Genomic DNA, 15,203 nt, shown 5'->3' on the forward strand with positions numbered 1-15,203 from the left:
GGACAGTGCCTACCCTCTGAGCAACCACATTATGACGCCAATCCGGAACCCCACCACACCACCCCAGGTAAGATACAACGCTGCCCATATTGCAACCAGGGCCATAGTGGAACGCACATTCAGATTGCTCAAGTCATGCTTCCGCTCCCTTGACCGCTCTGGCGGGCAGCTACTCTATGCACCCCCAGTAGTGTGCAGGATCATTGTGGCAGCATGTGTCCTACACAATGTTGCAACACGGCAAGGCGTACCGGTGGACATGGTAGTGCCCCCACATCCCCAACCACAGGCACAGGCGCTGCCCATGGGAGGGGATAGGGCAAGTGGCGAGGCAGCCCGGACCCAGCTTGTGGCCACATTTTTCACCTAAACTCCCACCCCTGTGGAGTGCACACAGGCCTGGCACATACCAGGTGACAATCGATGATGACAAAGAGACAGTCAACTGTCACAACTTTACCACCCTGAGAATGTTGCCATGGAAGTGCCACATTGTGTGCATCCCTAGCTACTCAAACCTAACCAATCCTGTGTGACCAAAAGGTACACATGCAAGGTGTGTATCACACAGACTTGCAAAACAGGCCATGACAATCACTGGTATGTCACACAAAGCCACCAAAACCACAACATGACATGGCAAGCAATAGCAAAACACCAACACAATAACAATAATGTACACATTGACATGTGAAAAATGCAAAGTGGCGTCAGACAATGATGCCTGACATGGAATCAGATGAAATGACTGACCAACAACCTCCCACACAAAGCAAGTCATACCCACATGCATACCAACAGTTGTAGCTTGAACATAACAATGAATGCCTGTTCCCATGCACATTGTGCACGGCAAAATAAACACTGCATAATATGTGTGCTGTGTCCATCTCCTGCAACACACTGCTCAGCACACAGCATAGTGACCAGTCATTGTGTGTGATGCACACCCTGAGCATCACATGAAAATGACAAACTAAAGAAAAAAACAAATCATGCATGTACAGGATCCACAGATGATCATAGATCATGTGCTGTAGAGACACAGTGGTCCCCAGAAGGCTAACTGTGTGCACATGTGGACACGGAAGGGTGGTTGTACATGTTGTGGATCATATTGCGAGTGTGTGTGTCAGTAGGGACATGCACTCAATACATGCATGTGCAATCAAGTGACCATCAGTGTCCTCATCACATGTGAACATTGCCCATGTGTACACCCCAGCATGTCAAACCACAACTATACCCTCACACCTGAAAGGTAAACACAACACATGAATAGCCATTGATCAGCAGAACACATCATGTACATAGGATACCACAATTACAATGTCGGGGTGCCCATCACACTGTGGGGCAAGGCAACTGTCCAACAACAAAATACCCCCCTCCCTCACATATCACCATGACCCACTGAAAAACTGCACATGGGGTATGAAGCCTTCATCCTTGAAGTTCACCTGGCCACAGGATCACCCTTCCCCTTTGTCTCCATCTTCCAACTTGCGTGTAAAAAGTGTCCATCACCCTCAGAGGCCACCTTGACTTGCCAACACATAAGCCAAGCAAAAAGCCTGCAGTCAGCAAAACAAACCAGAAGAGCCTCCAGTAGATGACTTGAAGTAGCAGTACATCACAAAGTCCAAGTACTAGCACAATGATGGAACAACCAAGGTAGCACAGTAAAACAATGTCACAACAGGATGTGTAACATGTGTGGTACATAATATCGAATGATGCACCATGAACTGATGTGTACTGTCACAGCTCCCGTGTACAGGCGCAGGAGTGGCACAAACCAACCACCCCCACTGTGGTCTGGATGCCTGCAAGGTCAAACTCACACAGGCCTCTGAGACCATGGTGGGGAAGGAGGGTCAGGGATACGCAGTCGGGACAGGCATTGGTATACTGGATAACCGGAATGAGGGCAGGAGAGGGGAGTAGGATTGACAAGGGAAAGTAGGGAATGTACAAAAACATAATAATCACATTAACACATACACAATCAGACCAAACGTGTACATCATGCACATAGTACAAAATTACTAAAATTGAAGTCAAAGAGAAACTTATCTCTGGGGTGAGTGCTGGCCTCCTGCCTGCGCACTCTCAGGTCCGCTAACATGAGCAGTTCAATTCTGCAAAGAGAGCCAGAGTCACTAATCTGTGCGTGCCCAGCACGCACGCACGCACGCACGCACACGCACACAGGTGTGGTGCTTCGTACCCATATGTAAGATTCCCCCCTGATGATTCATACACAGTCAATGCAGTAAGTAATGCGCCAGTGGGTGTGTGGCAAATGTAAGACCAATGTGTCAAGATTGACACAGCATCCAATGTTCCCTGGGTAAGCATCCAGACGCATTTAGCAAGGTACGACTTCAGAACAAGTCGTGTTCCAGCATAACCTAAATAAAGTGCATGTGGCAATTCAAACCTGTAAATGAAATTCACTGCACACGAGTCTGTCCCTCGCTGTCTGTCCCTGTGAACTGCTTCTTTCCCTGTCTTGGAACGCTACATGGCTAATACAACTGCCTCAATGGACCATGTTGGACCAGAGGATATGTGCCACTGCCCCTGCATGTGCCCCTGACAACTTTCCCATCAACTATCCATTACTTACCAACGCATCTTAGCTGTACTGTGCGCTTCAACACCAATATCTGTTCAAGCTCACCGTCAGTGGTGCTACTTAGCATGCATCTGCAACGGTCCTGGTGGACGGTTGGCTGCGGTGTGGCCCCCTTGTGCTGCTCACCTTTCCTGGAGTTCCTTGAAACACGTCCGCTTCTATATGATGTATGAGCGCAATCCCTGTGGCTCTGCCTGCACACACATGTGCATGTCTGCACCACCGAATGTGGCCACCTTCCAGACATCCAATGGGCCATGTCTGCTGGGAAAGGTGGTCTGGAGTCTCATCCCCCTGCAGAAAGGGCAAAAAACACATGATTAATGCATGAAATTTCCCTGTGTGTCTCCTCAGGCATGTCATGAGTGGACCATGTCAGAGACGTACATCAGAAATCACTCCATCAGTGCAACTTTCCCAGCCAAAGAGTGTCAGCCACTGTCTACAGCATGAATTGCATCAAGCACATGTACAGCAAAGATAAGAAACACACTACACAATGTATAGCAATTAATGCACACATGAAAAATGAAACCACCCATCTAGTAAAGGAAGAACTGTGGTCAAAATCACCCCTATCATCCCCACTAGGGGTGTCAACACAAGTAGTACAGCAGCAGACATGCCACAGATATGACAGTCCAAAGCCCTTGTGTAATAGGCTGTAACACCGAACCATACTTGCAAGCCCATGGATAAGGGACGCAGGTGTGGCATGTGTGAGTCTGGACCCCAAGCTGCAAACACATACACAAGACAAGCTTGAAGGGACCAGCTGGATCAGACAGTGGATGCTTTCAAAAGCCACAAAGCATCACACCATCACATGAAAGCACAACAGACAAGCAATTTTAAACTATATTAACTAATTACACTAACTATCAAAAACCTACATGACCTAATTAAACTAACTATCAAATAGAAACTTAACTAACTAAACTAAAAGAAAAATCAAAAATGGCCACATACAACCCAGGGGGGGGGAGGCACCTAGGAGGGGGGAGGTACAGGGTGCTGGTCAACACCCACATGCGATGATGTTGAGGAAAGAAAAACCTCCATGGGCTCAACGCCTGCACAGCCCGACTTATGTGGGAGATACCTCGCCGTCCGAGTCTGGCTCTTCCTGGAAAGGAGGACTTGTCACAGGAGCCTGACCACGCCTAGCCGCAGCTTGCCCCTCATCGGCAGCAAGTCTGCCAGACGGGTGAGCCTGGTTCTGTGTGGCGATGACACGTAGGTCTGCATGCAGAACTTCACGTGATACACGTTCTTCCTCTTGCAAGGTAACAAGTGTAACACAGAGTTCCTCCTGCAAGGCCTGGCTGGACAACTGATGCACCTCCCGGCAAGTATGTAGCTCAGCCAAGATGGTACGCTCAAGATGCGTAAACCTCTCCTCTGACCACTCCCCCTGGGACATGAGAAGGACACCCAGAGTGGATCTGAGGGAAGCATACTCCTCCCTCAGGGCCTCCATGTGTGCCTCTGCATGAGCAGCAATTGATTCACGCAGAGACAACATTTCAGCCTGGCATGCCCTGTATGAGGCCGCCATGCACAGCCTGAGTGAGCGGGCCGTGGACTGTGCCGCCTGTTGCTGGAGAAGCACCTGCCTAGCAGGGGGGAGCACAGATTGGGCCACACGCTCCATGCTCATAGCGATGTTCTCCATTGCTGCCCCCTGGCGTTCAGAATTGGCAGTCATGTCTTTCTCCCACTCAGTATACAGCGGTTGCGCGCGGTAACCGCGTTGCTGGGCTTGACATCTGCGGGACCCTAGGACCGGGTGTCCTTGTTGTGTTGGCACCGCCCGCGGCTGCACGACTACATGCCCCCGTCGACGTGATGGCCCAAGCACATCAGTGACTGGTGTGGAGGGTGACCCTGCGTCCCGATCCACCAGAGGCGGAGGTTCCAAGACTGTCTGACTCCTCAGTGCAGGTGTCACGGACAGAGGAGTGCCCACATCAGAATCACTCACCCCTGACATATGGACCTGCCTGACATATGGACCTGATGCACATCCAACTCGACATGGACGTCAGAGTGGTCATCAGAGCTGGACTCATTGCCAGCCAAAGACAAGATGGACTGTACACATGTGGGTTTTCGTGGCCTACCACCCCACTACCCCCACTTGTGCTGGGTTGCAGTGATAACAAGCCTGTGCCTGGCATGACAACACCATCCTCTGGCTCCATTGTGTCATCATCTGAAAAGTAGAGAGAAAAAAGGTCAGTAAACATGTTAGAAGCACACAACACACACACACACACACATAGACATCACACAGACACCAAACACACGAAGCAGATATGTCACACACAAAAGAGAACCTGCCATGCATGCTGGGTCAACTTGACATTGCTTCTGTGATTAGGCATGTAGAAGGGTGTTATATCGCTCTGAAGTGGGTCGATGCAGTGCAGCACATTTGTACATTACTCACTATCCACATGTACAAGTACTTCATGATGTGTATCAGAAAATGTGAAGGCAGTGCAAGGTCAACTTCAGCCATCACGTGCAATGTGCATTCAATGGGTAGAATGGCTACAAGCAAACCACCCCTCCCCCCAAGTGCAAATGCAGGGATGCCTTGCATGGTATCAAAAGGATGACCATACACCTGTGTATTGACAGAGAGGAGTGTTGAATAGCATCAATTGCATCATGTGAGTCAAGTGACAACACAGCAGATGACGATGGGACAGTAAGCAGGACACATGATGAAACCTCAGGAGTACACCCACGTGTGAAGAAGACACTACACCAGTTGGACAGAGTCATTGGCCATGAAACAGGCTGAGGCATGTGACCCACACAGACTGTCACACCCTAAACCTGTGTGCGACGCCGGACTGATTCACAGTGGCCATGGGAAGGCTGATGAAATGCCATGCAATGTAGGTCACCCTGGAAACGTACTACAATGATCATCGAGTCAAGGACACATAGGGGCATGCATGGAATCCACATGGAGCATGAAATGTCCTTGCGGGGCATCTGACCTCTGCACAGTCCAAGTGAGACACCCTGCATCAAGTACAAAGGATGTACCACACAACATATGTCTGGCAGATTGGCTGGTGGAAGTTAACATGTACACAGGATGCATGAACAGGCAAGTACTCAATGGCAAAATTGAAGCAGAACAGTGCAAAGGTGAAATTGGGGTGCAGAGGGGGGTGGAGGGGCAAGGGACCATGCCTATGTGGAGTACCCGCATGCAGGCAGAGGACACATGCACATCAGTCATGCTATGACATAGTCCCAGGGCTGAGAGGAAGGTCACCCCAGGCTACATGCAGAAGGGCCAGTGAGCTGGAACATGGACCGGAGGGGCATCCTGGTGACCAGCATGTGAGTAGGGTGCAATAGTGTTGATGCAGACAGTCCCCGTCTGCTCCACATGTCCACCATCCTGCAGAGCAGCCATGCATCACAGAAGCATTGCATTACTTGCACATCAGAACCATGTACACATGACATGTAGTGGCAGTCATTTGAACAAGGATAGGCATCCCCTACCGCGTAAACCCTGGGGAGTAACTAGAGCAATTAGACAAGAAGCAAAATAAGTAACCATCGTATGGGAGCCCAAATGAGGGGATAGGCCAGGTCAAGGATAATAAAATCAATTAATCTTTATTGTTTACATATCAAATCACGTAACATATGGTACTGAATCCATCATGAAACAGCATAAAAACAGACAATCAATATACAATATATACAGATAAAGTGCATGACAACCACTTAGGCTCCCTGCAATGCATGTAGTGGCAGTCATGCACAACACATCACACAAGTAAAACACACCTGTCCTCAACAAACTTGCAGCAACACTCACTGGACTGGGCATCAAAGTCCGGCATCTCTCCCACTCCTTCAACCGATTCAGGTGGTATGAACTTCGCAACGAGTGACTTGTGCGGAGTGAGGTCTTCCTCCTCAGGTGCAGGCCCACTGCCAGTAACCAGAGTCAAGTTGTAATTTGAGGCACGCTTTGCCTTCGCGCAGTGGGTATCACGGTGGACAGCCGAAGTCTGACAATTAGGCCCCACTAGCAAGTCACGGCTGTGGTCCCGCACATAGTCCACGAGAAAGTCCAGTTCCTGGTTTCAGAAAGGCTTCTTCCTCAACATGCAGGAGGTCGTGGCTGTGTGTGGGGTCCCAGCCTGTGCTGCAGGTGTAACCTTCCTCTTCCTGGATTGTGGCGCAGACCCTGGCTGGCAAATGCCACCCTGATCAGTATGGCCAGTGGCACCGGTGGATTGTGCCAAGGGAGTGGCAGGTGGAGGGACGACCAAAGGCCTGACTTGCGTCAGTGGCAGCTGGGTGCCCTCTAATGGACCCTGCACAGCAACATCCGCTGTGGCAGGGTCATTGACCGCGACTGTCCTGGTTGGCAGACTCACAACCGGGGTGTTGTTGACTGCATCTGCCCCTGTACTTGCCAACACCCCGCTGGTCGGGGCAGCAGATGACATTACTGACCCAGGGACACGTGTCTCGGTCAGGGCAGCCCTGCGTGCACCTACGGTTTCTCTCCTGCCCTGTTGGAAATCTAACAAGGACTCCTCAAGTGCCAACGCAGCCTGCGCTGGCAGACCCTGAGCCTGGGGCGGTGGTCTCCACAGCTGCACCTGCAGCTACCACTACCCTTGGGCCCATGGCAGTCGATGAAACGGACTGCCAGGTCACACGGGCGCCAGTGCCAGATGCAGAAGCTGCATCTCCCGGAACCACAGGGTGTGGTGGCATGACTACACCGACACATGGCACAACATCGTGCACAAGTGGTGCACCCCTGCCTCTTCCCCTCTGTGGCCACCCTGGAGTCCCCCTACTCCCTGGTCACCCCAGCCACATCCCTGTCCACGCCTGCCACTAGGAGGATGCCCAGCTGAGGCGCCCCTCACCTTTGGTGGCCTCCCAACCATGGCACAGATGGAGTAGTGCCAGCACAGATGGAGGAGTGCCAATGGGAGGTGTACACCACAATTGTCCTGGGCAATTGGGGTGAAGGGGGTGGGATGCAAGATGTTAACAGCACCCCTGCACCTGCAAGGCTGTATGTGACCCCGGTGATGAGGTGACGGGTCACACAACGCTCAGGCCCCCCAAAACTGCAGTAAAACCGTGCACGCAACCCCTGCAGCCTACGTGCGTGGCTCCCGCAGTACGCGGTGGCACCCAGTAACACGAAAAACGCATACGCGTGGGACACGCAGGATACTATGACCTTGAAAATGGGTACGCGATACACAGGGGCACCCGCAGTGGGACAAATAGCGTGCGCGACTCACCGTCAGACTAGGGCGATGATGAAAAACACGCGTAGCCAATACCCCCGCCAAAAAAAGAGATACATCCTTGATCCGCTGTGAAGTTGTGATGGCACGCGAAACAACACGAAGTAGCAACACACACGTCAGTCTCCATGAAAGACACGTACAGCGAACTGCTGGCCCCGCTCACCTTTAACCCGTGCTGAGTGAAACGCCCGCACGCGTCGCGTCACTTACGCGCGTAGGCCCTTTCCTCGGATTACACGCATTCACACGCAGACGTGCAGTTTTTTCACGGGCTGAACCACTATGCACATGTCACGAGGGAAACGCCCGCGCGCATAACATCACAGATGCGCTTACACGCTAAGGGCCTTTCCTCGGATTTCACGCTGATGTGCACTTTTTGCACGTGCTAAATCACTCTGTATCAAGCTGGCCACGCGAAAACACACGGGAGACCACGCTCCTGCCCAGAAGGCCATATTCCTGCCCCTCAGAGCCCCGAGCACGCTCCCACCTGCCATCTGCTGCTGCCTGCCTGCCTGCTGCCCACGTTCCCTGCTATTTGGTGCCTGCACGTCAGCCACGGGTGCAGTTGCTGTGACCACCCCTGCTGGACCAGAAGACTCCCGACTGGCATTCTTAAAAAAAATAGAATATCCAGGGTGCACTGGGGGGACAAGTTCTCACTGGAAAAAGAAATCCTCTGTGGAGTCCCCCAAGGGGCAAGCATGTCACCACTGCTGTTTAACATCTACCTGAGGTACTTATGCCTAGTTCTTGACCATATCAACACCTACTTCACTAACTACGCTGATGATACGCAGCTGGTATTTGAGCTAAGTGGCGATTATCAAAAGGACAGTGAGCAACTCAACATGATTTATAGTTATGTAGAGCAATGGATGGACTCCAACTGGATGTGCCTTAATGGGAAAAAAACGGAGCTCATGATTTTTGGCTCATCACACGCCCGAGCTAAGCTACCCACATCCTATGCATCCTTTCAGATCAAAGACACACCCATTCCAGTATTAGGCAAGGTCAAAACCCTCGGTATGCTGCTTGAAGCATCCTTAGGGGCAGAGGCCCAAGCACTATACGTTAAGAAAAACTGTGCCTACCACCTCCGTCTAATAAAAGCCATCAGACCCTTCATATCAGAAGATAATTGCGCGACCATAGCTAGAGCCACCATCTTGTCACGACTCGACTATGGCAATGCCCTACTTCTGGGGGCCTCCAAACGGTGCCTACAAAGCTACCAAGTTATACAGAACAACGCAGTAAGAACCGTCAAACTTAAATCTAGGACAGAACACATCAGCAACTCCAGAAGGGAGCTACACTGGCTTAAAATTGAAGATAGGGTGCACTTTAAGACCCTAACTATCGTCCATAAATGCATCCACGGAAAAGCACCAACATACCTAAAAACGAGGATCAGTTCATACGTCCCAAACAGAACACTGAGATCATCCCTACTCGGCAAAATTGCTATAGCCCCACATAAACTTAAAAGCGGCCTAGGCAGAGCCTTTCTGACCCTTGCTGCCAACCTTTGGAACAACCTCACGGACCACCTAAGATTAGAGCCTAACTACATCCGTTTCCGCAAATCTCTAAAAACCCACATCTTCAAATAATACTCCACATGTTCAAACCTCAGCCGGAGTAATCCTTGTATTTCCCTCCCGTCTTCATATGTTCGTCTCACTGTCAGTCTGTCTATCGTGTTCCTATCTCTGCGCCCCGAGGCTCGCGAGCTACCGGCGCACTACAAATATTAAATAAATAAATACATAAATAAATAAATACCATCGCTCCACAGCCCAGCCCCAGGACCCAGTTGCCCACCCACACCTGCCTCTGGGCTTGCCATGTCGGACACTACACCATCTGGCACCACTGGCAACCTCCAGGCAGAGAGGCAGAGGGCCACCAGCTTCAGTGCCAGTGAAGTTGGTGTCCTGGTGGAGCAAGTCCTGCGGCAGTATGATGCCCTCTTTGGAAGTTTGCGCGCTGACATTGAAGGACGGAAGAGGAACTGGATGGACATCGTGACTGCCATCAACTAGGAGGGGGTGGCAGTCTGCGAGATCAAACATGTCCGGAAGCGCTGGGAGGACTTCAGGAGGACACTCAACAAGGCCCGGCGCCTCTTGAAGGCAGCGGATGCCACGGGGTGCTGGGTCCACCTGACCGACAACCAGATGAGAGTCCTGGAATGCATACCCCCAGAGCTCCACGTCCAGGTCCTTGAGGGGCAGACCCGTCTGGAGTCGAGTGGTAAGTGTACATGCATACTGATCGGACGCTGTGCGTGTTGTGGTGTGCCAGGAGTGTGCAGGTTGCACGAATGTCTTTGTAGGGACATGTATGGCTGCGTATGTACAGGGACATGAACCTGCCACATGTGATTCCTATCAAGTGTGAGTCACATCGATGGTGTATGTGTTGGTAAGCATGCTGTGCAAATGTATGTGTGGGTGCACACATGTAATGAATTATGAGTATGTACTGTGGCATGGTTGTGGTGTCACACATGGATGCTGGTTCATGCTGCATGTATCTGCACTATTCACATGTGCATGTGGATGTATTTGACAAGTGTGCAACTGTGATGCAACATGGATGCATGTGACACTGACATGTAGAAGGCTGATTGCCAGATGTGACATGGATGATGACATTGTCACTGTAGTGGTGGAGATGTACAGATGCATGTCAGTCTGGTGGTGTGTGTGCATGTGTTATGCGCTCCCCGTGTTGCATGTGACGTCAGGCTCACCTTCGGCTGCTCGTGCTGTTGTATGTGTATGGATGGTGCTGCCTGGTGCGATATTCCTGTTGATTTGCTAAAGTGTGTGAGTTGAAATGACATGTGTGTTGGGGAGTGTGATGCCTTGTCTGAAGTTTGACACTGCCACTCATGTACAACTGTCATGTGTGTATCAGTCCATTGTACAGTGCCCTGATGCCTGTGTCCTATCTCTCCCTGTCTGCAGTGTCAACTGATGAAGAGGGCAGAGAGGGTGCTGTGGAGCAAGGCGGTAGGGTTCGCACCACCAGCCGGAGAAGCAAGGCCCGGCTCCCCTCCCAGGTTGTCATCTCGTCGGGGAGTGAGGAGTCTGGTGCCGCGTTCCAGGCCACAGCTGCCGAGGGAAGGTCCAAGAGGCGGAGGTCAGAGGTGGACTCCTCGGCAGCAGGAGGGGCAGCTGAGATCCCACAGGGTCCGATGCAGGAAGATGGCACGGAGTCATCCAGGTTGGTGGGGGGTTTTGTGGAGGAGGAGGAGGCCGTGGAATGGACACACACGGGGTCTGGAGGTGGGGATTGTACTGGTGCTAGTGGTGCAGTGCAAGGGCAGGGACAGGAGGCAGCACAGGCCTCCGCCGAGGTGCCTGTGTGTAATCCTGTCCCCGATCCTGTGACTGCATAATCCCGCACCAGCAGGGATGCCTACGTCCAGACCCGTTTTCAGGGAGGGGATGAGTGCACAACAACTGGCCTTCCTCTCCCTGCGGACGTGGCAATCCGGGACCGAGTTGAGCCTGTCCTGGCTGGGATAGCGTTGCGTCAACGGGGCATGCGAGGTGACCTGCAGTGTTTTTGTGAAGACACTGCAGGTCATCTCGGATGCATCGTTGACCGCGTTGACCTACTGGGACGGACCACCAGGGCTGGATTCCTCCATACTCTGGACCTTCTTCCGATCCCCTCCTCACCTGAACCCCCTATGCGCCAGTCGTCCTCCATGCCATCTTCCCACCCATGTATCACCTGGGTACCCTATGGAGCTGCCTCTGACCCAGCGGCCAGGCTGGTGGAGGACACATCACTGCCACAGTCGGGTATCAGACATCCAGCAAGGGTGGCCACCACAACAACTGCACACCAGCCGGATGAGGACGTGCAGGCAGCAAGAGCCAGGGCACAGGACACAGCAGCAACAAGGTGGGAGCCATGATGGCTCGGGGCCTTCAACATCCGAGGAGCAGACATCGGCCAGAGGTCAGGAGGACCCAGGATTGGAAGTGTCTTCCGTGTGGCAGCGGTTGGGCCAGGCCATAGATGCAGAGCGGCGGCGGGCGGAAGAGGCACGGCTCACAATGGTCAGGGCGGAGAACTCCATGCGGAGGGCACTAAGGTGGGCCGAGTGCCCCGAGGCAATTCGCAGGGAGTTGGAGGTCAACATGGCATCGTCCCTGCGAACCCTCGGGCCATGGAAGAGGACCGCCTCCAGGACATTGAACAGGAGTTTGATGATGCCGTGGCCCGGGAAATCGGAAAATGAGCCGTCGGACTAGCCCGTCACCATTGTATATAGTTTTTAGTGTTAGGTTTCATTTTCGTTTTCCTTTGATTTGGGGTGTTTGGACTATGCCCCACACATTTGTATATAGTTCTTTTCTTAGGTAGTTTTTTGGATAGGTTTCATTTCTTTTGTTGGGCTCATGGACCCTGGATGAACTCGGTGTACATAGTTGAACAGTGGATCATGTGAGGATTTTATTTTATTTTATCACCATGGATCAATGGATTTTTCAATTTACGTTTCCTTTGGATTTCATTTGGTGGACCGTGAGATTGGACACATGTTTTTTTTCATCACTTTGGATTGGTTCTTCATATGTTTTTTTATTCTGTTTCGGACATACATTTCATTTCATCGTTTGAAATATGTTTTATGCTTTCATTTCATTTCATTCATTTTGTTCATAATACATTTTTGTTTCTTACTTCCATGTGTGGTATTCGCTCATTGGGTTACTGCATGTGAAAAAGTAGATTTAGACAATCACTTGCACCCAGTGTGTGTGTGTTTTGATGTACATAGTTGACTTTTGGTTTGTGTCATGGAATAGCCATTTCAGTGTGGGGTGGATTGGGGACTTGATTGCCTCTCAAGACTGGGGTGGCGTGCTGTGGGATTTTGGTGCACATGAGGCCCATGATTGTGCATCTTTATGACATGTTGGGGGGACATGAGTCGGGGCCTGCTGGCAGGTGCCCTTCAGTGCTGGGTGGGTGGGGGTGCTGAGGGACATGAGTCGGGGCCTGCTGGCAGGTGCCTCTCAATGCTGGGTGGGTGGGGGTGCTGAGGGACATGAGTCGGGGCCTGCTGGCAGGTGCCCCTCAATGCTGGGTGGGTGGGGGTGCTGAGGGACATGAGTCGGGGCCTGCTGGCAGGTGCCCCTCAATGCTGGGTGGTTGGGGGTGCTGAGGGACATGAGTCGGGGCCTGCTGGCAGGTGCCCCTCAATGCTGGGTGGTTGGGGGTGCTGAGGGTCATGAGTCGGAGCCTGCTGGCAGGTGCCCCTCAATGCTGGGTGGTTGGGGGTGCTGAGGGACATGAGTCAGGGCCTGCTGGCAGGTGCCCCTCAATGCTGGGTGGGTGGGGTGCTGAGGGACATGAGTCGGGGCCTGCTGGCAGGTGCCTCTCAATGCTGGGTGGTTGGGGGTGCTGAGGGACATGAGTCGGGGCCTGCTGGCAGGTGCCCCTCAATGCTGGGTGGGTGGGGTGCTGAGGGACATGAGTCGGGGCCTGCTGGCAGGTGCCTCTCAATGCTGGGTGGGTGGGGGTGCTGAGGGACATGGGTCGGGGCCTGCTGGCAGGTGCCCCTCAATGCTGGGTGGGTGGGGGTGCTGAGGGACATGAGTCGGTGATCACTAGTGCAAGGTGACATGTGGGCTGCCTGGGGGGCATGCCCATGGTGGATGGGCTGCCTGCGGGACATGTTCAGGGGTGCAGGGTAGTCCCCTGTGGTGTGGGCTGCCTGCACGGGCTGGGGAGAGGTCGAGGGCACACCTGGGAGGACCTACACTGGCAATTCACATGTGTAACACCCTGCACATCCTACAGGATACACGTACCCCGCTCTGCAAGTGAATTCACTTGTGAAAGTTCCCGTGCACCCCTCAGAATACACGTACCCCGCTCAGACAGCGAAATTGCGTGTGAAAGTTCCCGCGCACCCCAGGAATACACGTACCCCGCTCGCCCAAGATCTATCGCGTGTGAAACTCCCCACGCACCCCAGTAATACACGTACCCCACTCGCCCAAGGCCTATCGTGTGTGAAACTCCCCAGGCACCCCTCAGAATACACGTATCCCACTCGACCAAGGCCAATCGCGTGTAGAACTTCCCGCGCACCCCCAAAATACACGTAGCCCACTCACACATGGCCAATCGCGTGTAAAACTTCCCGCGCACTCCCGAAATACACGTACCCAACTCGCACAGGGCCAATTGCATGTGAAACTTCTCGCGCACCCCCGAAATACACGTACCCCACTCGCAAACTTCCCGCGCACCCCAGAAATACACGTACCCCGCTCGCAAACTTCCCGCGCACCCCCGAAATACACGTACCCCGCTCGCAAAGGGCCAATCGTGTGTAAAACTTCCTGCGCACCCCCGAAATACACATACCCCGCTCGCCCAAGGCCAATCGTGTGTAGAACTTCCCGCGCACCCCCAAAATACACGTACTCCTCTGGCAGCCATCTTCAGATTTTTACTGCACGTCCAAGTGTTGGGAGTCCTTGTGTTGCGCTCTTAGACCTTTCTGTGTTTTTCGCGCTTTTTTGCTACGACATTCCTATTATTGTTCGATCAAGCCTGTGTGCTCTATCGTTTCTTCATCCGACTAACAGGGATCCGTTTGTCGGCATCTTTCATCGGCTCTCAAGGGCACAATCATTGAGTGTTTCTCTTCAAAGTTTCCAGCAGGCCATCGGGCCTACACTGCATGCCAGACCATGGCAGAGGAGAACAAAGGATCCCTCTTCAAGCTCTGCACCAGCTGTGGTAAGAGGAATGTTTTCGTGGATGACAAGCATTCCCAGTGCCTTTATTGTATTCACCACGAAGCACAAGGAGGAAGATTGCAAGATCTGCTGTGCCTTTCCCAAGTGCACAGTGAAGGATCGACACGCCAAACTGGCGGCGTTGCTTCAAACCAGGGCCTCTACCCTAAGTGGATCCAGCCAGTCAGAGCGGGCTTCTAAATCCTGTGAGGGCGCTCCACCCGTAGGGGCCAAAGATGAGGATAAGCACGGAGAGTCTGCTGCCGTCGGGGTCGTCGCCCAAGAGGTTCCCACGACGGCCAGAGCGCGATCATCGTCCCCATCGGCCTCAGTCACTGCTCCAGGTCATCGTCGAAGAGAAAGGGCCTCATTAGGACCCAGGCGGTAAGGGGTTTACGGCGGCGTAAACAGCGCCGACCCTTACCGCCTGATTCCGAGGTCCCTTAG

Source organism: Ambystoma mexicanum, chromosome 6p (genome assembly GCF_040938575.1).
Source record: "Ambystoma mexicanum isolate Mex_15411 chromosome 6p, UKY_AmexF1_1, whole genome shotgun sequence".
Taxonomy (NCBI): Eukaryota; Metazoa; Chordata; class Amphibia; order Caudata; family Ambystomatidae; genus Ambystoma; species Ambystoma mexicanum.